The sequence below is a fragment of the Pseudophryne corroboree genome, chromosome 8 (genome assembly GCF_028390025.1).
Source record: "Pseudophryne corroboree isolate aPseCor3 chromosome 8, aPseCor3.hap2, whole genome shotgun sequence".
Taxonomy (NCBI): domain Eukaryota; kingdom Metazoa; phylum Chordata; class Amphibia; order Anura; family Myobatrachidae; genus Pseudophryne; species Pseudophryne corroboree.
Window position 1 is genome coordinate 52,931,750 of NC_086451.1, and position 23,081 is coordinate 52,954,830.

Here is a 23,081-nt window from a genome sequence, read left to right on the forward strand (position 1 = left end):
CTGATGCCCTTTGAACTTGCCACACGTGAAGTCAGTTCAGACACTGCCAGCCTGAGTCAGGTCATTCCCCTCATCAGGCTTTTGCAGAAGAAGCTGGAGGCATTGAAGAAGGAGCTAAAAGGGAGCGATTCCGCTAGGCATGTGGGACTTGTGGATGCAGCCCTTAATTCGCTTAACAAGGATTCACGGGTGGTCAATCTGTTGAAATCAGAGCACTACATTTTGGCCACCGTGCTCGATCCTAGATTTAAAGCCTACCTTGGATCTCTCTTTCCGGCAGACACAGGTCTGCTGGGGTTGAAAGACCTGCTGGTGACAAAATTGTCAAGTCAAGCGGAACGCGACCTGTCAACATCTCCTCCTTCACATTCTCCCGCAACTGGGGGTGCGAGGAAAAGGCTCAGAATTCCGAGCCCACCCGCTGGCGGTGATGCAGGGCAGTCTGGAGCGACTGCTGATGCTGACATCTGGTCCGGACTGAAGGACCTGACAACGATTACGGACATGTCGTCTACTGTCACTGCATATGATTCTCTCAACATTGATAGAATGGTGGAGGATTATATGAGTGACCGCATCCAAGTAGGCACGTCACACAGTCCGTACTTATACTGGCAGGAAAAAGAGGCAATTTGGAGGCCCTTGCACAAACTGGCTTTATTCTACCTAAGTTGCCCTCCCACAAGTGTGTACTCCGAAAGAGTGTTTAGTGCCGCCGCTCACCTTGTCAGCAATCGGCGTACGAGGTTACATCCAGAAAATGTGGAGAAGATGATGTTCATTAAAATGAATTATAATCAATTCCTCCGCGGAGACATTGACCAGCAGCAATTGCCTCCACAAAGTACACAGGGAGCTGAGATGGTGGATTCCAGTGGGGACGAATTGATAATCTGTGAGGAGGGGGATGTACACGGTGATATATCGGAGGGTGAAGATGAGGTGGACATCTTGCCTCTGTAGAGCCAGTTTGTGCAAGGAGAGATTAATTGCTTCTTTTTTGGGGGGGGTCCAAACCAACCCGTCATATCAGTCACAGTCGTGTGGCAGACCCTGTCACTGAAATGATGGGTTGGTTAAAGTGTGCATGTCCTGTTTTGTTTATACAACATAAGGGTGGGTGGGAGGGCCCAAGGACAATTCCATCTTGCACCTCTTTTTTCTTTTCTTTTTCTTTGCATCATGTGCTGATTGGGGAGGGTTTTTTGGAAGGGACATCCTGCGTGACACTGCAGTGCCACTCCTAGATGGGCCCGGTGTTTGTGTCGGCCACTAGGGTCGCTAATCTTACTCACACAGTCAGCTACCTCATTGCGCCTCTTTTTTTCTTTGCGTCATGTGCTGTTTGGGGAGGGTTTTTTGGAAGGGACATCCTGCGTGACACTGCAGTGCCACTCCTAGATGGGCCCGGTGTTTGTGTCGGCCACTAGGGTCGCTAATCTTACTCACACAGCTACCTCATTGCGCCTCTTTTTTTCTTTGCGTCATGTGCTGTTTGGGGAGGGTTTTTTGGAAGGGACATCCTGCGTGACACTGCAGTGCCACTCCTAGATGGGCCCGGTGTTTGTGTCGGCCACTAGGGTCGCTAATCTTACTCACACAGCTACCTCATTGCGCCTCTTTTTTTCTTTGCGTCATGTGCTGTTTGGGGAGGGTTTTTTGGAAGGGCCATCCTGCGTGACACTGCAGTGCCACTCCTAGATGGGCCCGGTGTTTGTGTCGGCCACTAGGGTCGCTAATCTTACTCACACAGCTACCTCATTGCGCCTCTTTTTTTCTTTGCGTCATGTGCTGTTTGGGGAGGGTTTTTTGGAAGGGACATCCTGCGTGACACTGCAGTGCCACTCCTAGATGGGCCCGGTGTTTGTGTCGGCCACTAGGGTCGCTTATCTTACTCACACAGCGACCTCGGTGCAAATTTTAGGACTAAAAATAATATTGTGAGGTGTGAGGTATTCAGAATAGACTGAAAATGAGTGTAAATTATGGTTTTTGAGGTTAATAATACTTTGGGATCAAAATGACCCCCAAATTCTATGATTTAAGCTGTTTTTTAGTGTTTTTTGAAAAAAACACCCGAATCCAAAACACACCCGAATCCGACAAAAAAAATTCGGTGAGGTTTTGCCAAAACGCGTTCGAACCCAAAACACGGCCGCGGAACCGAACCCAAAACCAAAACACAAAACCCGAAAAATTTCAGGCGCTCATCTCTAATTATATATAGATAATAGATGATGCAGCACACTGGCCTGAGCCTGAGCAGTGCACACAGATATGGTATGTGACTGACTGAGTCACTGTGTGTATCGCTTTTTTCAGGCAGAGAACGGATATATTAAATAAACTGCACTGTGTGTCTGGTGGTCACTCACTATATAATATATTATGTACTCCTGGCTCCTGCTATAACCTATAACTGGCACTGCAGTAGTGCTCCCCAGTCTCCCCCACAATTATAAGCTGTGTGAGCTGAGCAGTCAGACAGATATATATAATATTATATATAGATAATAGATGATGCAGCACACTGGCCTGAGCCTGAGCAGTGCACACAGATATGGTATGTGACTGACTCAGTCACTGTGTGTATCGCTTTTTTCAGGCAGAGAACGGATATATTAAATAAACTGCACTGTGTGTCTGGTGGTCACTCACTATATAATATATTATGTACTCCTGGCTCCTGCTATAACCTATAACTGGCACTGCAGTAGTGCTCCCCAGTCTCCCCCACAATTATAAGCTGTGTGAGCTGAGCAGTCAGACAGATATATATAATATTATATATAGATAATAGATGATGCAGCACACTGGCCTGAGCCTGAGCAGTGCACACAGATATGGTAAGTGACTGACTGAGTCACTGTGTGTATCGCTTTTTTCAGGCAGAGAACGGATATATTAAATAAACTGCACTGTGTGTCTGGTGGTCACTCACTATATAATATATTATGTACTCCTGGCTCCTGCTATAACCTATAACTGGCACTGCAGTAGTGCTCCCCAGTCTCCCCCACAATTATAAGCTGTGTGAGCTGAGCAGTCAGACAGATATATATAATATTATATATAGATAATAGATGATGCAGCACACTGGCCTGAGCCTGAGCAGTGCACACAGATATGGTATGTGACTGAGTCACTGTGTGCTGTGTATCGCTTTTTTCAGGCAGAGAACGGATTATAAAGTAGACTGCACTGTCCTCACTAGTAAACTCTCTCCACTCAGTCTCTACACTTCTACAGTAACAGTACTCCTCCTAGTCAGCTCCAGTAAATCTCTCTCAGTCTCTTATAATCTAAATGGAGAGGACGCTAGCCACGTCCTCTCCCTATCAATCTCAATGCACGTGTGAAAATGGCGGCGACGCGCGGCTCCTTATATAGAATCCGAGTCTCGCGATAGAATCCGAGCCTCGCGAGAATCCGACAGCGTCATGATGACGTTCGGGCGCGCTCGGGTTAACCGAGCAAGGCGGGAAGATCCGAGTCTGCTCGGACCCGTGAAAAAAACCATGAAGTTCTGGCGGGTTCGGATTCAGAGAAACCGAACCCGCTCATCTCTAATTCGTAATGGTTTGAATGACAACGTTCCGAAATACGAATGAATAGACCATCGGTCAAACGCGGCTGTTATTTCATAGAATACGGCCATTCACTATTCATTCGTATTTGGGTGTTAGTTTCTGAGTGGTCAAGTGCGGGTCTGTTTTTTTTTGATTCGTTAAAAAAAAGCAGCAAAAAAATAGACCTGCTTTTTCCAGTCGAGTTTGGATAACCATGCACGGATCAGTGAGATCTGTGCATGGTTATCTATGGGAAAGGGTCTGTTTAGTGTAAAAACAGAAAAAAAAATTGCGTGGGGTCCCCCCTCCTAAGCATAACCAGCCTCGGGCTCTTTGAGACGGTCCTGGTTGAAAAAATATGGTGAAAAAAATGACAGGGGTTCCCCCATATTTAATCAACCAGCACCAGGCTCTGCGCCTGGTCCTGTTTCAAAAAATATGGGGGACAAAAAGCGTAGGGGTCCCCCGTATTTTTAAAACCAGCACCGGGCTCCACTAGCCAGGTACATAATGCCACAGCCGGGGGACACTTTTATACTGGTCCCTGCGGCCCTGGCATTACATACCCAACTAGTCACCCCTGGCCGGGGGTACCCCGGAGGAGTGGGGACCCCTTCAATCAAGGGGTCCCCCCCCTCCAGCCACCCAAGGGCCAGGGGTGAAGCCCGAGGCTGTCCCCCCCATCCAAGGGCGGCGGATGGGGGGCTGATAGCCTTCTGAAAATTTGTGAATATTGTTTTTAGTAGCAGTACTACAAGTCCCAGCAAGCCTCCCCCACAAGCTGGTACTTGGAGAACCACAAGTACCAGCATGCGGTGGAAAACCGGGCCCGCTGGTACCTGTAGTACTACTACTAAAAAAATACCCCAATAAAAACAGGACACACACACACCGTGACAGTACAACTTTATTACATACATGCACACTAACATACACACATACTTACCTATGTTCCCACTAGGCTCGGTCCTCTTCTCCATGTAGAATCCTTGGGGTACCTGTGAAAAAAATTATACTCACATAATCCAGTGAAGAATCCAACCTTTGAATAATCCACGTACTTGGCAAAAAAATAAAACGGAAAACCGACCACGCACTGAAAGGGGTCCCATGTTTACACATGGGACCCCTTTCCCCGACTGCCAGGACCCCCCCTGACTCCTGTCAAAGAGGGTCCCTTCAGCCAACCAGGGAGCGCCACGTCGCGGCACCCTCCTGATTGGCTGTGTGCTCCTGTAGTGTCTGTCAGGCAGCACACGGCAGTGATACAATGTAGCGCCTATGCGCTCCATTGTAGCCAATGGTGGGAACTTTGCGGTCAGCGGTTGACCGAAAGTAACCTCACCGCTGACCGCAAAGTTCCCACCATTGGCTACAATGGAGCGCATAGGCGCTACATTGTATCACTGCTGTGTGCTGCCTGACAGACACTACAGGAGCACACAGCCAATCAGGAGGGTGCCACGATGTGGCGCTCCCTGATTGGCTGAAGGGACCCTCTTTGACAGGAGTCAGGGGGGGTCCTGGCAGTCGGGGAAAGGGGTCCCATGTGTAAACAATATTCACAAATTTTCAGAAGGCTATCAGCCCCCCATCCGCCGCCCTTGGATGGAGGGGACAGCCTCGGGCTTCACCCCTGGCCCTTGGGTGGCTGGAGGGGGGTACCCCTTGATTGAAGGGGTCCCCACTCCTCCAGGGTACCCCGGCCAGGGGTGACTAGTTGGGTATGTAATGCCAGGGCCGCAGGGACCAGTATAAAAGTGTCCCCTGGCTGTGGCATTATGTACCTGGCTAGTGGAGCCCGGTGCTGGTTTTAAAAATACGGGGGACCCCTACGCTTTTTGTCCCCCGTATTTTGGAACCAGGACCAGGCGCAGAGCCCGGTGCTGGTTGATTAAATATGGGGGAACCCCTGTCATTTTTTTCACCATATTTTTTCAACCAGGACCAGCTCAAAGAGCCCGAGGCTGGTTGTGCTTAGCAAGGGGGGACCCCACACAATTTTTTCCAGATTTTTTAAGACTTTAATCAACTTTTTAAGGTACACAATGAAGCCCTGCACGGATCTCACATATCCGGCCGGGATTCCTTGTGTTTTTTCAGGCAGTGTTTTACTCATCACTCCCGTATAACACTGCCTGATATTACGAATCACATCGACATCGGAAAAAACTATTGTGCAAAACTCGGCAGCTTAGTGAATGACCGTATCAGGATTCAAAAAGTTGCAGTAAAATGCACCCGATACCATTCGAGTTCAAACACCCTTCAAAACGGCCAATACACGAATATTAGTAAATAAACCCCTTTGTTTGTACTGTATCCTCCCAACAAGATTGGGTGTCCTGCTTCCAAGCAGACTATTGTGCGTTGGATCAGAGGTACGATTCAGCACGCTCATACTATGGCTGGATTGCCGTTGCCGACGCCGGTGAAGGCCCATTCCACCACTAGGAAGGTGGGCTCATCCTGGATGGCTGCCCGGGGGGGTCTCGGTATTGCAACTTTGCCGAGCAGCTACTTGGTCGGGGTCAAACACATTTGCATAATTCTACAAGTTTGACACCTTGGCCGATGAAGATCTCAAGTTCGGTCAATCGGTGCTGCAGGGTCATCTGCCCATACTGGAGCTTTGGTATAAACCCCATGGTCATGAAGTGGACCCCAGCAACCTCTAGGATGTATGAGAAAACAGGATTTTGTTACCGATAAATCCTTTTCTCCTAGTCCGTAGAGGATGCCGGGTGCCCGTCCCAGTGCGTACTTTACCTGCAGTTTTGTTATTAGAGTTACACAAGTTGTGTTATATTAGTTTCAGCATGTTGCTGTAATTGGTTCATGCCTGTTGGCGTGTGTTCTGTTGAATGCCTTGTTGTGCGGCATGGTTGAGGTGTGAGCTGGTATGTATCTCACCACTAGTTTAAAGTAAATCCTTTCCTCGAAATGTTCGTCTCCCTGGGCACAGTTCCTATAACTGAGGTCTGGAGGAGGGGCATAGAGGGAGAAGCCAGTTCACACCCATTGAAAAGTCATAAGCGTGCCCATGGCTCCTGCGGAACCGTCTATACCCCATGGTCATGAAGTGGACTCCAGCATCCTCTAGGACGTATGAGAAAATAAGGATTTTAAGGTATGCACTATATATCAGTCCCCCCCACTACCACCCCCGCAGATACACACTGATTGTAGCATGTCACTCATCCCGATTAGCAGGTCCCCCATCCCTTATAATATTTATTATTGCACCCCTCAATCATTGACTCTATTATCAGTGCCTTATACAAGGGCTGACAATTAAGTTAGCGAACTCACCACCGTACACTAGCAGATTTACCTGTAGGCAATTAAAGCAGCCGCAAGGGACTGGCAAGTTCCAGGGGGCTTGCTGACAGATCATGGATTCGGGAAGGCATTTCTGATTTCCTCTGAAACTGTCAGAGTGCTAGGCTGGCTGAATACTTCCGGCAGGCTGTCATTGACTAGATGGAGAGTGTGTATACCAGCGCTGGCTGTTTATAGCAAAATAGAACGGCTTGTAATATTAAAAATATATATAACAATTTATTAAAATTACACACAACATTAGAAATTCATGAATATTGATATGTATCACCAATTCTCTGTGCTGGTGTAGCTTGGTTGCCAAAGGTCTCCACCAAGTGTGTAGCTACCATAGTTGCAGGGAGTGCAGCTGCTATGGGCCCAGAGCTGAGAGGGGCCCACCTTCCCTGTCACAGTTACATGTGTTATATACAAGGGTGTAGCTAGCATAGCGTATGACTCAGAGGCAGAACTCTGGGAGGCAACGGAGTCATCTGCCGCCGGGCTCCTGCTCTGAAGGGGGGCACCTCTCCTCCCATTCTGTGACACCAGTGAATTAAGTTAATTGATAGCTGCCGCTATCTTTTCAGTGGCCAACTTCCTCACTGGTCCTTGCACCTTACAAATCACACCCTCTTTATTATACACATTTTACAAGTGTCACACCCAGGATTAGAAACCACACCCTATTACACTGGAAGCAGACACCTTACTGATGAAGCTGTTTGCGCCTGTATAGGAAATATGAGAATTTTAACTATATGAAGATACTTCTCTGACAATTACACGTAACTTCATATAGTTAGCATTCTCATGCTTCCTCTACAGGAGCAAATACCTCCATCAGTAAAGTGTCTGCTGTTACACACACACACACACACACACACACACACACACACACACACACACACACACACACACACACACACACACACTTATCTTGATATAGGAAAAAGGGGGGCACCAATTTTTATCTTGCCTCCGGGCAACTGGGACGAACTTACGCCACTGGTATGACTGAATCATTGTGTGCAACTCTAAATCATAGTGTGCATCTCTGAATCATAGCATATGACTCTAAATCATAGTGTGCAACTCTAAATCATAGTGTGCAACTCTGAATCATAGCATATGACTCTAAATCATAGTGTGCGATTCTAAATCATAGCTTGTGACTCTGAATCATAGCATATGACTCTAAATCGTAGTGTGTGACTCTATATCATAGCATGACTGAATAATAGTGTGCAACTCTAAATCATAGTGTGCAATTCTGAATCATAGCGTATGATTCTAAATCATAGTGTGCAACTCTGAATCATAGTGTATGACTCTGAATCATAGCATATGACTCTAAATCATAGTGTGCAACTCTGAATCATAGCATATGACTCTAAATCATAGTGTGTGGTCCTAAATCATAGCTTGCGACTCTGAATCATAGCATATGACTCTAAATCATAGTGTGTGACTCTAAATCATAGTGTGCGACTGAATCATAGCGTATGACTGCATCATTGTATGCAACTCTAAATCATAGTGTGCGATTCAGAATCATAGCATATGACTCTAAATCATAGTATGCAACTCTAAATCATAGTGTGCGATTCTGAAACATAGCGTATAACTCTAAATCATAGTGTTCAACTCTAAATCATAGTGTGCGATTGAATCATAGTGTATGACTGCATCATTGTGTGCAACTCTAAATCATAGTGTGCAACTCTGAATCATAGCATATTATTATTATTATTATTATTATTATTATCCTTTATTTATATGGCGCCACAAGGGTTCCGCAGCACCCAATTACTGAGTACATAAACACATAATCAAACAGGAAAACAGCAACTTACAGTTGATGACAGTATAGGACAAGTACAGGGTAAATAAACATTGTTACATCAGCAGATGACACTAGAATAAGTATCAGGTGGCAGAAGACTGCTGGATTTGGTGCAGTTGAAGATTATTAAAGTAAGAAAGGATAAGCACATGAAGCAAGAGGGCCCTGCTCTGGAGAGCTGACAATCTAAAGGGAGGGGTAGACAGACAGGGGTGACACAGATGGGGCACATAGAGATCGTAGAACAGAGGGTTAGGATGATATTTGGCTGGGTTTGGTGAAGAAGTGGGTCTTGAGAGCCCGTTTGAAGTTTTGTAGAGAGGTGGAGAGTCTGAGGGGGAGAGGCAGGGAATTCCAGAGAAGTAGTGCAGCACGTGAAAAATCTTGGAGGTAGGAGTGGGAGGAAGTAATCCGTAGGCAGGAGAGTCGGTGTGCATTAGCAGAGCGAAGAGGACGGGTGGGAGTGTAAAGGGAGATAAGGTCAAAGATGTAGATGGGAGAGGAGTGGGTGAGGGCTTTGTAAGCGAGTGTGAGAAGCTTGAAATGGATTCTGAAAGGGAAGGAGAGCTAGTGAAGGTCTAGTAAGAGAGGAGAGGTGGACGTAGTGCGTTTGGTGAGGAAGATGAGCCGGGCAGCAGCATTGAGTATAGATTGGAGTGGAGAGAGGTATTTGTCAGGAATGCCAGTCTGGAGGAGATTACAGTAGTCCAGTCTGGAGATGACCAGTGAGTGGATAAGAGTCTTAGTAGCATCCTGGGTCAGAAAGGGTCTGATCCTGGAAATATTTTTTAGATGAAAATGGCAGGTTTGTGACAGGTGCTGAATGTGTGGTTTGAAGGAGAGGGAGGAGTCAAGGGTTAGTCCAAGACAGCGCACTTGGGGGCTAGAGGAGATAGTAGTGCCATCAATAGATAATGAGATTGTAGGAGGTGAGGTTATGCGGGAGTGAGGGAAGATGATCAGCTCGGTCTTAGACATGTTAAGTTTAAGAAAGCGCTGGGACATCCAAACAGAGATAGCAGTGAGACAGTTGGAGATGCGATTGAGGAGAGCAGGGGAGAGGTCTGGAGAGGAAAGATAGATTTGGGTGTCATCAGCATAGAGCTGATATTGGAAACCAAAAGAACTAAAAAGCTTATCTAGTGAGGACGTATAGAGAGAGAAGAGAAGAGGACCAAGGACAGAACCTTGGGGTACCCCTACAGTTAGTGGAAGTGAGGGGGAGGTGGAGTCATGAGAGAAGACAGAGAAAGAACGGTCAGAAAGGTAGGAGGACAGCCAAGAGAGGGCAGTGTCACGCAGACCAATGGAGTGAAGAATTTGCAGTAGGAGAGGATGGTCCACAGTGTCAAAAGCAGCAGAGAGATCAAGTAGAATAAGTATAGAGTTGTGTCCCTTAGATTCAGCAGCATGGAGGTCATTACATACTTTTGTAAGGGCAGTTTCAGTGGAGTGGAGAGGACAGAAGCCAGACTGGAATGGGTCAAGCAGTGAGTGTGAGGAAAGAAAGAAAGTAAGGCAGTTGTAGACAATACACTCAAGGAGTTTGGAGACAAAAGGGAGGAGAGAGATGGGTCGGTAGTTGGAGAGAGTGTTTGGATCAAGGGTAGGTTTTTTAAGAATAGGAGAGATGAGTGCATGCTTGAAGGCAGAGGGGACAGTGCCTGATGAGAGGGATAGATTGAGAAGGTGGGAAAGATGGGAACAAGCAGAAGGAGAGAGGTAGCGGAGGAGGCGGGAGGGGATAGGGTCAAGTGGGGAGGTGGTGAGGGGACAGGAACGAATGAGGGTCATGACTTCCTCTCCAGATGCATAGGAGAAAGATGTCAGAGTAGGTGCGAGGGATGGGTAGGGTTGGTAAGGGATGGGAGAAGGCTGGTTACTGATGGTCTGGTGTGATGTGATGTCCTGACGTATGGGGCAATATTTACTAATATTCGTGTTTGAGTCGGTTTGTGTAGTGTTTAAACTCGTTTTGTATCAGGTGCATTTTCATGCAACTTTTTGAATCCATGGCCCTCATTCCGAGTTGTTCGCTCGCAAGGCGAATGTAGCAGAGTTACACACGCTAAGCCGCCGCCTACTGGGAGTGAATCTTAGCTTCTTAAAATTGCGACCGACGTACGCGCAATATTGCGATTACAAACGAGTTAGCAGTTTCTGAGTAGCTTCAGACTTACTCTGCCTGTGCGATCAGTTCAGTGCTTTTCGTTCCTGGCTGACGTCATAAACACACCCAGCGTTCGCCCAGGCACTCCCACCGTTTCTCCGGCCACTCCTGCGTTTTTTCCGGAAACGGTAGCGTTTCCAGCCACACGCCCCTAAAACGCCGTGCATCCGCCCAGTAACACCCATTTCCTGTCAATCACAATGCGAACGTCGGAGCGATGAAAATGCCGTGAGTAAACTTACTTTCATCATAGTAAAGTTACTTGGCGCAGTCGCAGTGCGAACATTGCGCATGCGCACTAAGAGAATTCTCACTGCGATGCGATGAAAATCTCCGAGCGAACAACTCGGAATGAGGGCCCATATACGCAAAGTTACTAAGCATTCGAGTTTATTGTTTTCGTGTTTTCCGATGTCGATGCCAGCCGGGTTTTTTTGGCACATTTGCGGCCGTCATTGTCTTTTGCGTACGTGTTTTTGTTGTTTTTGCTGGGTTCTTTTCTAAGTTAAACGCGGCAGGGGTTTTTTTTTTCCGCGGCCGCATTTTCACTTTTAGTTTCGATTTTCATCCCCGTTCATGATTGGTTGTGTTTCAGATGGTAGGAGTGTCTGTGCGCAACCATATAAATACACCCCAAACCGTCCGCACCTCGTGGGTTTAGTTAGTGGTGAGGAGGGAGGTTGTGCTGTGGAGGTTGGTGAGTAGTTGGTTTGGTGAGGAGTTTTTTGGGCGATTTCTGAGTGTAGTATTGTGTTTGAAAGTAGTCTTGTCATTCTTGTAGTCTTGTATTTTGTGGTTTTGTCTAATTTTTGGTCCAAGTAATTTTTTTTAAAGTCCCTTGTCACTGTGTGTGTGTGTGTGTGTGTGTGTGTGTGTGTGTGTGTGTGTGTGTGTGTGTGTGTGTGTGTGTGTGATTTGTGTGTGTGATTTGTGCAGTGGTAGTAGAGGAGTGTGTTGTTTGTCTTTTTCTTTTTCTATGTTAAGTGTTTAGACACACAATTATGTGTGACTCAGAGGTGGGTGAGGTGGAGGGTGTGAGTGAGGGGGAGGAGGTCGGTCAGGTGGAGGAGGTGAGTGTGTGTGAGGTTAGTGAGGTGGAGGAGGTAGGTGAGGTTGCTGCAGCAGCCTCAAGTGACAGTGATAGTGACAGTCAGAGAGCTCCGCAGCCACGCACCACTACTAAGACTGGGCGGAATGTAAAGTTTAGTTATGCAGAAAATGTGGCATTGGTGTGGGAGCTGATGAAGTATCAGCGCCAGCTATTTGGGCCTGAGTCAGCCAAGGTGCCAACACGGAAGAAGACAGTGTTGTGGGCGAAAGTAGTTGCTGCTGTAAATAGTGAGGGGGTGGTGAAGCGGACGGAGGACACGTGCTGCAAACGGTACTATGACATAAAGCGACGTGTCAAGTCCAAAATGGCTAAGGAGGCGAAGTCGGCTCGCAAAACAGGTGGTGGTCCTCCCTTTATTGCCACATAGCTGGACTATGAGGAGCCCATGCGGACTATAATCCCTCCAGAAGTAGTGTCTGCAACCCATGTCCGGGATTCCGATCGCCCCAGGAAGGATGGTGAGCATGTGTATTTGCCTTAACATTCTATGACATTACTTCTGGATTACTGTATGTTTTAAATGTGTGTCATGTGACGTTGCATATTACTCCCATCTTCAAGTGTGCGTCATCAAATACATTGTTTTGGGTCATGTTTTATTCAAAAGTCAATGTAACGTCTTACTTGCTTGTATGTCATGTGGTTTTTGGACAGTACATTTTCCATGTGTAGCTTGGACTTGGTGTGTCATTGAATTGTCCCGCAATAATGTTTTCCTTTTGCACATTGTACATTTTGAAAGTTGGAATATGTTTTTTATTTCAGTTATCCATGTGCAATGTTTCCAAATCAGTGGTTGATATGTTAGAGGCTGGAGTAGTGCAAAGTGTCTTTGAAGGCAGTTACATGTGTAATTTCATTAGTACTCAATGTAATATTGTTTAAGTCAAGGCCACTATTTGCTGGTTCATTTTGAGTGTGTATTTGTACACTGACACAACAACTGCAGACTTAGTTACCTTACTGTTTTTTTTATAATTTTTTTTTTTTTTTTGGCCTCATATTGTGGTAATGTGTGTTTGGAGTGCCACATCACAGACCTATTTCTATATTGCATCTGTAATTTTTTACCTTTTATTAGAAAATGAAGCTGTGTGTGTTTTGACTTGTTAGTGTATGTTTTTGGAATTGTGTCCTATGTCTGTGTCCTGTATATGATTCCCTGTGTTGCACTTTCCATAGTGCATATGGCTATTGGACGTTGTTTTGGGTTTGATGTTGTGCTTTTTGTGTTTAATGTCCTTAATTTTAAATTCATAATAAAACATCCATTTTTTAAAGATGTAATGTTTATAAGCATAATGGGTGGATGTATTAACAATAGCATGATTTTTTGGGAGGGGGATTTACAGTGTTGAAAAAAAGCAGTATTGGTCGTCCTACAGTCACTCCCATCACATCTGATGATGATGACGCTGCGGAAGCAGGTAAAGTGTCCATTGTAGTATAGGTTAGGTTTGTAAATGAATGGCCATAACAAAATGCCATTTTCAATACTAGGTCCATCCAAAGAAGTCTTAAGCAGCAGAAGGCGCACTTCTGGAACACACCACAAAAAACATCTGCCAGCAAAGAAAGCAAGGTCTGATGTCCAGGGCCAACCACAGCAGGCTACCCCGCCACGAAGATCATCTACTGTTTGTTCGGTGCCCCCACTCCAAATTTTGGACACACCTCCAAGACGACAACCACACTCCCCTCATCTTGATTGTGAGTAACAAACTGTGATAACAATTAAAAATGTCAGATCTTTAAAAAACCATTTACTTAAACTCATTAAGTAAATACCCATCAAAATCTGCTATATTTACCCAAGTCAGTAAAACATGAAATGGAAACCTAACAAATGGCCTTCACAACATCCAGTAAAGATATGTATGTCCACATCAGCCAAACAGTAGCACAATGTGTGGAAGATGCTGCAACATAAACTCATGTGTAAGCTTTGCAAATAGTAAGGTTGTTAGAATCATTTACACATGTGTGTTTGTCCTAACATTGCCAACTGCATACTAAAACATTACTATGTTTTGGTTGGAGACACTATAAGGCAACACATTATGGATTACAATGTGTTTTTAGTCAGGAGTATGTCTGATGTACCATACAACTCATGTGTTTGCTTTCAGAATGAAGTAACCAGACACATTTGCCACAAACAGGCATACTGTATGTATGTATGTATTTAAGTAATGAGTGATGATGTTGCTAGGCCAGATATCTGAAAGCACCAGTCCATTACACGTGTTCCATGTTTAGTGCTTTGTACCAATGTATTAAACATATGGATAAGTAACGGATAAATGTTTTTAATTTCAGCTTCTAGTCCTGGTACCAGCATCCCTCCGCAACAACAGCAACACAGTGACATGGATGACACAATCATGTTAGAAATGCATCCAGTAATCGAAGGAATCAGCCCCCCAGCACCTGTGAGTACTCCACCACAGCAAAGCAGACCACCACCCCAACACAGCCCAACAACACCAGTAACACAAGGCCCTGATCAAGTGTTCTGGACCATTTGGGCTAGACAGCAGGCCACTAATGAAGATTGCCTGCGTAGGCAGATCCAAATGTTTGCAAGCCTACCATCTCACCTCAGACGAATCAGCAGAAATCTGAGTAGACAAAATGAAACAAACACAAGAATTGCAAATACCATGGAAATCATGCGTGCAGACATTACACATGTCATGGGCAACTTACAGCGCATAATGGAAGAACAGCACAGACAACAGCAAAGCTATATAAACATTTTAGAAAGCAATCAAATGATCAATGAATTCATGTCCAGAATTGTAGACAATCAAAATGCTGCAACACGTGAACTCAATGCCATCCTCACTAACCTCAATGAAACACTCAGATCCCTGCAGCAACAGCAAACAAGCAGCAGTTCTGGTACGACTACTCCAAATGTAACGCCAGTGTCATCACCACCAAGGCGCTCCACCAGAGCACGCCAACACGACAGTGGTAAAGGCAAAGGCCAGAACAAGCAACCACCCAAATAAACATTTAAAAAAAACACACACCCATTTCTTTAAAGAGAAGAGAAACAAAACACTTACCAAGTGTATGATTAACAGAATATATATAACACTTAGCTCCTTGACAATTTGTACAACATCATTAATTATAACTGGTACAAACAACAACAGGAATTTTGTTTGCAAATTTCTTTATCATCTTTGTATTTTTTGTTAGCAGGAAACTGTTGTTTGAGCTGCACATAGATGTTAGCATGCAGAAAGCAGACCACTTGATTTTTTTCTAATCATTACTCTTTATAGATTCTAATCATTCTTTGAGCCAGAAGACAGACTAATTGGCAGCCAGGCAGATTGTTTTAAGCAGGCAGAAAGCAGACCACTTGATTTTTTTCTAATCATTACTCTTTCTAGATTCTAATCATTCTTTGAGCCAGCAGACAGACTAATTGGCAGCCAGGCAGATTCATCCATGACCAATACAATTTACAATGTGAATTGTAACTGTTTAACATTTCTTCTCTAGATTAATTGACAATAAAAACACAATTGAGTTGGCTAAAAGTGTCCTAATATGTTGGGGATAATATTTAGATAATTTAGTCCGAAAATGACTGACATTATTGTTGTGCCATGTTTGTGTGTGTTAAAAATAAGTAATCAGATTTAAAAACATGATGCAGAAACAACAACATTTGAAATATTTGAAAGTTGAACACAAATGTGTGTAATAATGGATATATGTTGAAAAATGTGTGTTGCCTTACAAATCTACAAGTTTTGGGCTGCAAACATAAGGAAATAAATTATTTGGCATGAGAGAAGTTTGTGTCCCTTTTATAAACATCCTAATTCAGGTTAGAATGATTTGTAAGTGTCAACACATGTAAACACGGATGAAAAAAGCAGGTCTATTTTTTTGCCGCTTTTTTTACCGATTCGCAAAAAAATACGACCGCAATTGAGCACTCAGAAACTAACACCCAAATACGAATGAATAGTGAATGCCCGTATTCTATGAAATAACAGCCGCGTTTGACCGATGGTCTATTCATTCGTATTTCTGAACGTTGTCATTCAAACCATTACGAATAGTCCAAACACTGCCGAGATTGGTGCTTAGTGAATTCCCGGTTTGGGACTTAGAAAAAAACACACAAATCGGACAAACTCGAATTTTTAGTAAATACTGGCCATGGAGTAAATTTTGGATGTGAAGTAAGTGGCAAAGTCAAGAGCAGAGAGTGAGGAAGGGAGACGAGGTGGAGGTGGGCAGAGGAGTGAGTTGAGAGTGGCAAAGAGACGCTAAATCATAGTGTGCAACTCTAAATCATAGTTTGCGACTCTGAATCATAGTGTGCAACTCTAAATCATAGTGTTTGACTCTGAATCATAACATATGACTCTAAATCATAGTGTGCAACTCTAAATCATAGTGTGCAACTCTGAATCATAGCTTGCGACTTTGAATCATAGCATATGACTCTAAATCATAGTGTGTGCCTCTATATCATAGTGTTTGACTGAATCATAGCATATGACTCTAAATCATAGTGTGCAACTCTAAATCATAGTGTGCAACTCTAAATCATAGTTTTTGACTCTGAATCATAGTGTGCAACTCTAAATCATAGTGTTTGACTCTGAATCATAGCATATGACTCTAAATCATAGTGTGCAACTCTAAATCATAGCTTGCGACTCTGAATCATAGCGTATGACTCTAAATCATAGTGTGCAACTCTAAATCATAGTTTGCGACTCTGAATCATAGTGTGCAACTCTAAATCATAGTGTTTGACTCTGAATCATAGCATGTGACTCTAAATCATAGTGTGCAACTCTAAATCCTAGTGAGCAACTCTGAATCATAGCATATGACTCTAAATCATAGTGTGTGATTCTAAATCATAGCTTGCGACTCTGAATCATAGCTTATGACTCTAAATCATAGTGTGTAACTCTATATCATAGTGTATGACTGAATCATAGTGTGCAACTCTGAATCATAGTGTGCAATTCTGAATCATAGCGTATGACTCTAAATCATAGTGTGCAACTCGAAATCATAGTGTGCTACTCTGAATCGTAGCATATGACTGAATCATAGTGTGCAACTCTAAATCATAGTGTTCGACTCTGAACCATAGGGTGGAATTCAAATGTTTGAAAAATCGGTTGGGTGTCTGTCTATTAGATAGGAAAAAACAGACTCCCAACTGACTTTTCAAACATTTGAATCTCCCCCATAGGGGTAAATTTACTAAGATGGGAGTTCTATTTAAGATGAGATGTTGCCCATAGCAACCAATCAGATTCTACTTCTCATTTATCTAGCACATTCTAGAAGATAATATCTGGAATCTGATTGGTTGCTATTGGCAACATCCCATCTCAATTAGAACGCCCATCTTAGTAAATTTACCCCATAGAATATGATTCTAAGGGGTCTATTCATGAAGCAGTGATAAGAGTGGAGAAGTGAGCCTGTGGAGAAGTTGCCCATGGCAACCAATCAGCTGCTTCGTACAATTTTATAGTATGCAAATTATAAATGTTATTTCAATGCTGATTGGTTGGCATGGGCAACTTCTCCACTGGCTCACTTCTCCACACTTTTCACTGCTTCATGAATAGACCCCAAACTCATAGTATGCGATTCTAAATTATAGCTTGCGACTCTGAACCATAGAGCACCACCCTAATACCCCTTTTCCACTAGCTCAAAAAACACGGGGTTTTGCACGGGGGCACGCATTTACCCGTGTTTTTTGCTAGTGGAAATGGCTCCCTCTGAAAAAACCCAGGTCAAGTGATCCAGGAATCCTACCTGGGTAACTACCTGGGTAGGACACGGGAATGACCCGGGTAAGGTGTAGTTACAGCATGTGAAGATCCCATACCTCCCTGACCGCAGTGTCCCACGGGCGGTCGGGAGGTTGGGGGGGAGGGGGGGGGAGGTATGGCAGCACATGCTGCCAGCGCTGCTGTCTCTCCTGCTATGCAGACAGCAGCGCGGGCCGGAAAAGCGTGTGCCAGAGGCTGGGGGCAGCCCAGCAGCTTCTACAGTGCTGGGCTTGCCCCCAGCGTGACGGTGGGCAGCATCGAATTGGGGGCGTGGCCTAACGGGGCCGAGGCCATGCCCCGGGGGTCCCAATCTGCCGGTTTTCCTGGCGCTTGGAGATAACGTCTTCTCCAAGTGCCGGGCAGAAGACACTGTACCCGGGTGCATTGCAAATGGCGCCTACACGGAATATTCCCGGGTCGGCGCCGTAGTGCAAAAGGGGTCCGTCTCGGGTCTGACCTGGCTCAGAACCGTGTTTGAACACACCCCACCCAAATCTAACACTCTCTGCACATGTTACATCTGCCCCCCCTGCAGTGCACATGGTTTTGCCCAACTGCTAACAAATTTGCTGCTACGATCATGGGGGTAATTCAGAGTTGATCGCAGCAGCAAATTTGTTAGCAGTTGGGCAAAACCAAGGGCCTAATTCAGACCTGATCGCTCGCTAGGGGTTTTTGCACTCCTGCGATCAGATAGTCGCTGCCCATAGGGGAGTGTACTTTTGCTTTGCAAGTGTGCGAACTCATGTGCAGCCGAGCGGTACAAAATAGTTTTGTGCAGTTTCTGAGTTGCCTAGAACTTACTCAGCCGCTGCGATCATTTCAGCCTGTCCGGGGCCGGAATTGACGTCAGACACCCATCCTGCAAACGCTTGGACACGCCTGCGTTTTTCCAACCACTCCCTGAAACGGTCAGTTACCACCCACAAACGCCCTCTTCCTGTCAATCTCCTTGCGATCAGCTGTGCGAATGGATTCTTCGTAAAACCCATCGCACAGCAACGATCTGCTTTGTGCCAGAGCAACGTGCCTACGCATGCACAGTTCTGACCTGAACGCTGCGCTGCAAAAAAAGCAAGAGTGCGATCTGGTCTGAATGACCCCCTATGTGCAGTGCTGGGATGGCAGATGTAACATGTGCAGAGAGAGTTAGATTTGGGTGGGGTGTGTTCAAACTAAAATCTAAATTGCAGTGTAAAAATAAAGCAGCCAGTATTTACCCTGCACAGAAACAAAATAACCCACCCAAATCTAACTCTCATACCTCCCAACTTTGCAGGATCTGGAAGTGGGACCCCATGATCGGCAAAGCCACGCACGCTGCCTAAAAGGGGGCGTGGCTACAGAAAGTGGGCTTGGCTTCAGTGCGCTGCTGGCATGCCCCCAGTACCTCTGTCTCCATGAATAGACGCTGCATGCGCATGCGCACAGCGTCTATTCACCGTGGTCTGCAGCGAGTGGAAGAGCCTCCCACCTGTCCCCCTCCACTGCGGGACACTGCTGCCCGCGGGTGGGACAGCCGGACAGTCCCAAAGAAAGGGACTGTCCCGCGAAAATCGGGACAGTTGGGAGGTATGCTCTCTGCAAATGTTATATCTGCCCCACTTGCACTGCACATGGGGGTCATTCCGAGTTGATCGCTAGCTGCCGTTGTTCGCTGCACAGCGATCAGTGTCAAAAATGGCTAATCTGAGCATGCATAGGCACCGCAATGCGCACGCGCGTCGTACGGGTACAAAGTCCATTGTGGTTTTGCACTGGTTCTAGCGACGATTCCAATCGCACAGACGGCCGCAAGGAGATTGACAGAAAGAGGGCATTTCTGGGTGTCAACTGACCGTTTTCAGGGAGTGCCTAGAAAAACGCAGGCGTGTCTTGGCGTTCGCTGGGCGGGTGTGTGACGTCAAAAGTCGTCCCTCTGTCGTTAGAATCAACGTACAGGATAAGTAAGTCCAGGGCTGGTCTTGTTTTGCACAAAAAGATTTTGCAGGCGCTCTGCTGCACAGGAATTCGCACTTCTGCAAAGCGAAAATACACTCCCCGGTGGGCAGCAACAATGCGTTTGCACAGTTGCTAAAAACTGCTAGCGAGCGATCAACTCGGAATGACCCCCATGGTTTTGCCCAACTGCTAACAAGTTTGCTGCTCTGATCAACTCTGAATTTCCCCCAATGATCACTGGGAGAAGAGAGAGGAGTCTATCTTAGGGCAAGTGTTTAGTAATAACTAGAGATGTGCACTTGAAATTTTTCGGGTTTTGTGTTTTGGTTTTGGGTTCGGTTCCGCGGCCGTGTTTTGGGTTCGACCGCGTTTTGGCAAAACCTCACCGAATTTTTTTTGTCGGATTCGGGTGTGTTTTGGATTCGGGTGTTTTTTTCAAAAAACACTAAAAAAACAGCTTAAATCATAGAATTTGGGGGTCATTTTGATCCCAAAGTATTATTAACCTCAAAAACCATAATTTCCACTCATTTTCAGTCTATTCTGAACACCTCACACCTCACAATATTATTTTTAGTCCTAAAATTTGCACCGAGGTCGCTGGATGACTAAGCTAAGCGACCCTAGTGGCAGACACAAACACCTGGCCCATCTAGGAGTGGCACTGCAGTGTCACGCAGGATGGCCCTTCCAAAAAACACTCCCCAAACAGCACATGACGCAAAGAAAAAAAGAGGCGCAATGAGGTAGCTGTGTGAGTAAGATAAGCGACCCTAGTGGCCGACACAAACACCTGGCCCATCTAGGAGTGGCACTGCAGTGTCACGCAGGATGGCCCTTCCAAAAAACACTCCCCAAACAGCACATGACGCAAAGAAAAAAAGAGGCGCAATGAGGTGTTAGGGTCTCCTGCCCTGTGCTGCCACGTCGTCATGGCAACCGGGAGACAAGTACTAGCGGAGTAACCTGAGCGCAGCTGATACCCAGGTTCGGGTCTTTTGCTGTGCAGTGGTTATAGGCTCTGTGCACGGCAGGGGATCCTGTGCTGGTTTTTGTGCTCACAGTCTGTGAGGTCTGAGTGGGGCGTGGACAGCACCTGCTTTATAAGGCCTCTTTCCAGGTTAAGCAGATGCTGCTGAATCTTTGTTGGTTAGTCAGTTCCTGAAAGTTAGCCAGTACTGTGTAGCTTTGTATTTGTTTGTTGCTTACTGCAAATAGGCCTGGGAATTTGGTATTACACTCTGCCAATCCAGACCTAGCAGTAAGACTGGAGTCAGTCGTTTAGCTTGCTGGGGTTCTGTTACTACTCTGTGAACTTAGCAAGTTTGCGGCTGTATTCTAAGACTTGCCTGTCTAATCCTGTCTCACTGTGCTAGGTGTCAGGGGTCAGTTTAGTGGCAGTAAACTGAACCTGTGCACTGCAAGTGAGAATTAGGATTGTGGAGACTCTCCTTGTGTCTATCATTCCATCTCTGACCAAGGAGTTTACTGCCACACCCGTTGGTAACCCTTTAGGGTTTTGCTGTTGCCCTTAGCAACAGCATTTCGGGTTCTCTATGTATTAAAACACAACATCTTGCTTTTCCCATCTGAGCATTTCTAATACAAGGGAGATACCCAGTTCCTTAGCCTCTGGGCTTCTCTGTTCACTTTGTGTGTATTTTGTTACCCTATCACCTTCTGTGTACGTTATGTCATATTCCCCAGTCTGTCTGTGAGTCCATTTGTGGTGCATAACAGTTCTGACACCAGTACTTTCCTGCAGGCACTGGTGTACATAACATATTCAGCAGCCTAATACTCCTGTTGAAATTTTGTGGGAATATGGAGCATACCCCTCAAAATACGTTGCAACAGGTGGTCGATCAGGTGCAGGTCCTGACTCGACAATTTAATGATCTGTCCATTAAAATGCACACCTCCCAGGCTGCTGGCGGAGCTCCCGCAGCAGCAGCACCTGCAGGGGTTAAGGAGCCGAAAGTAAATCTCCCGGATCGTTTTTCTGGAGATCGCTCGCAGTTCTTTTGTTTTAAGGAGAGCTGCAAGCTATACTTCCGGCTTAGGCCTCAGTCTTCTGGGTCGGAGATTCAGCGGGTGGACATAGTGATTTCCTTGCTACAAGGAGACCCACAGGTCTGGGCATATGGGTTGCAGCCTGACTGTCCGTCGCTTAAAAGTGTTGATGCTTTTTTTACGGCACTGGGCATGTTGTATGATGACCCTGACAAGACGGCCTCAGCCGAGGCTCAGATTTCGATCCTTAAGCAAGGGCGAAGGCCAGTTGAGGTTTACTGTACGGAGTTTCGGAGGTTGGCCCATGATACCCAGTGGAATGACCCAGCCCTGAGACACCAGTACCGAAGAGGTCTTTCTAACCAGATAAAGGACCAACTGGTACAATATCCCTTGCCTGATAGCTTGGATCAGCTCATGCAGTTATCCATCCGGGTGGATAGACGGCTGAGAGAGCGTAGGCTTGAAAGGGAGACTGAGATTTCCTTCCTTCCCAAGGGAACCTCAGACTCTGAGGAATTTTCCGAGGAGCCTATGCAGATTGGGGCTACCCGCCTCTCCTCGCGTGAGAAGACGCGGAGGAGACAGCAGGGGTTGTGTTTGTACTGTGGGAATAAAGGTCATGTGGTAGTATCATGCCCAGAAAAGCCGGAAAACTTCAGGGCCTGAGGGTGATGGGAAATATCCTGTCAGGCCAGAAGTCAGAATTTCCCAAGAAGACTTTTATCATTCCGGTGACCTTGAAGATCCTCGGTCAAACTGTCAAGACTGAGGCCTTTGTGGACAGTGGGGCCGACGGGGTTTTTATGGACCGCCAATTCGCCCTGAAACACTCTGTTCCCTTAGTACCCTTGGCATCGGAAATTGAGATTTGTGGGTTAAACGGGGAACCATTATCCCAAGGTAAAATTACCTCTTGCACTAGCCAGATTTCTTTGTTTATTGGAGCCACACACTCTGAAAAATTGTCCTTTTATGTGACTGTCTGTACTTTTGCCCCATTGGTGTTGGGGTTACCCTGGTTAAGGGCCCACAATCCTCAATTTGACTGGGTCTCTGGGGAGATTCTTAGTTGGGGTACTGATTGTTTCAGGAGTTGCTTGAGCCTTCCAGTCAGGCTCTCGCAGCTAAGTTTGCCAGGATTGCCAGGGTGTTATGCAGATTTTGCGGACGTGTTCTCCAAAAAAGTTGCAGAGGTACTACCTCCCCATCGCCCCTATGACTGTGCCATTGATTTGTTGCCAAATGCTAAGCTTCCCAAGAGCAGGTT